The sequence below is a fragment of the Nelumbo nucifera genome, chromosome 3, assembly GCF_055504915.1.
Source record: "Nelumbo nucifera cultivar China Antique chromosome 3, China Antique-T2T, whole genome shotgun sequence".
Lineage (NCBI taxonomy): Eukaryota > Viridiplantae > Streptophyta > Magnoliopsida > Proteales > Nelumbonaceae > Nelumbo > Nelumbo nucifera.
In genome coordinates, this window is record NC_142651.1 from 15,167,943 (window position 1) to 15,170,818 (window position 2,876).

Sequence of the window (2,876 nt, forward strand, 5' to 3'; positions counted from 1 at the left end):
ACTGTGTGAACATGGGCATCCAGGGTGTTATTCATTGAGAGTATATCCTATGCTTGTATGTTAAATTTATAGATAGATATTCTAGATATGTGATTGAAATCCATTCTCTCAGGGTGTTCGTATGGTTTTTGCTTCGAGGAGATCCCATCTCGCAGTGCGTTTTAGTGAAAACAATTCATGCAACATATATAGATAACAACAACACACATATAATATAGATAGAAAAGAGAGAGAGATACGTTGTCTCTGGTGGTGGTGGATATCTCTTCCGTCCTTGGATCCATACAGAGAGAGAAAGAGGTGCCATTTATACAAATACGGACCACACCACACCATACCACAAATATAAGCCAAAAACTATTGAGTGTTTGGGATTTGTGCTTTTGAACTTTAAAAGCACGAATCTTGAAACTAAAGACCAATAGCACTACAACTTTACTGGTCTACTACCATATATTGTGCATTGTTTAGAGTTATAAATTACCTTCTACCAAACAGAGTAATACCCGATTCACCCATGTTCAAGGGTATTCATGATGCAGTTACATATGGGGTTTGTTTTTCAAAGTGTTTCATATGATAAAAGTGATAAGGGAGAAATCTTAGCCTCTCACTTCACTCACTTGGGGTTGAATGGGATGCATGCCAATTCAAAAGGGGAGGGGGGGGGGGGTCATAGTTCATATCATATAATAGGTTTAATTAATAAATTTTAAGGTCCTTATTGGTAAAAAGACTAAGATTCCAATCTAAAGGATTGGTAATTTAAGATTCAAATCTAATAACAAGTATCATTTTATTGCTGTCATGGTTTGAACTTTGAATTCTTCAACATAGATCTTTCAATTGTCCAACGGTCCGTTCAATTAGAGATGTAAATTGGGCTATGCTGGGTCAGTATAACATGGCCCACGTGCAGTCTGTGCAAAGTATGAGTTGTGCCATACCAGGCCATGCTTCCCTTTCCTGGGATACTTCGAAGGTTGGCCCAACATGATCCATGCCCCACTGCCTGTGCAAAGTATCCCTCCCCTGGGATACTTTTAGCATCACAACGTCACTCAGTTCAAAATATCTGTTGCAGAACTGATACATGTGATGATAATTTATTTTTCCACTAGGTTTTATTTCTCTCCATTTTCTATATTTTTATGTGATTTGATATTATTATGAAATTTATAATATATTTTTATAATTTTTTAGATTTTTCATGTAATTTTAATGTTTCATTCAGTTTGGATCGAATTGAACACAATCCAATTGGTTAATGGGTTAGTCGTGTTGATGGAGACTTTGAGGTGGGGACAGTATGTGAGGTTAAATAGGCAATGGCCCATTTGGCATAGCACATATTCAAACCTGTTTTATTATGCTACTGAGGTCGAGATTTTACATTGCATTAAATTTTTGCCGGCTATGACAATTGCAGCATTTGTTTGCTTGTGACGCCAAAGGGTGTCAATGGATCGGTTTTGGATTGGACCCGTCCAGTCCAACGAAAACTTTTAATTGGGAGAAAACCATTGGTAGCCCTATTAATATAACCATTGGTAGGATAAATTTGATTGTGTTAGATAGAGCCATCCCCTTGACAGCCCTACTATATATTAGAAGCAATGTGCTATCCGCTTTGAGGTGAGAGGACAGTACAGGGTTTATGTGAAGTTAAATAGGCAATGGCCCATTTTCCATACCACTGCTTGAAACCTGTTTTAATTATTATGCAAATGAGCTCGAGATTCTATATTGCACTAAAATAATGGAATTCATATCTGTGGCCTGGTACAGCTGCAGCATTTGCCCGTAACCCCTCCATGTGCACATGACATGATGCCCTTCTGTTTTAAATTCAAAATGCCATATCCATCTCTGATGGGCACTTTCTATACGTATTTCATTGGAAAAAGCATGGTATCCTTTTGTGACCTCTAATGGGCACTTTCTTGTGACCCCAATGGACACAGGATACCCTTTTGGCTTTTGTGACCCCTAATGGGCACTTTCTTGTGACCCCAATGGACGCAGGATACCCTTTAATTTGGCTTTTGTGACCCCAATGGATTCAGTTTTCACAAGACCACGGCCACTCCTCCTATTTGTATGTTTTAATTCATAGAGTAGGTAAGTCCAATTTCAAGAGTCATTTATCATGTGTGGGTCCCATCTATTTGAGATTTTGGAAGGAGTAAATTAAATATGAACCTTACACTTACACTAGTTATTTTTGACAAGGCACAATCTACCATTAAAGACCCAGTTGGTGGTAATAAAAACTTTAAGGTGGGGGAGATTGATAAGAGAACTATTAAGTCTATTTTGGAACAAAAAAAATAAAAAAATTGCAACCATGCCCTTTCACATTTTTCATTTGTTTTAAGAGATCATTTGGCCATTCTCAAACAGAAATACAAAGTGTACCTAAGGGAAGGTTGGTATAGATTATAGGAAGTGCTTTAGTAATAAGGCTCAGTTTAGAAAGAATATAAATATAAATACAAAATTTTGTACTCTATATATTTGTATTTGTACTCCTTTCATATACTGAGCCTAAATCCTAATATGCAAACTAGAACGTAGGTTTGAGTAATTCTGTAAAACTAGAGGGGACTCTAGGTAAATGGCCCAATAAAATTATTTTAAAAAAAAAAAACACCTGTCATTAGCGGGATGGTTTTGGTGTTAATAAACTTGCGTGGGAATAGTGGTGGAGACTGGAGAGTGAAGGGTGTGCTAGAGGTTAATGCATGGACAATACTTGTATATTCAAATTAATCTATTTTATTATGCTTACTATTAAAACAAAACCTATTTCATTATGGTTGTGATCGAGTTCAACATATTTGGTTTTTATTTAGGGGGTGTTTATTAATGTAAAT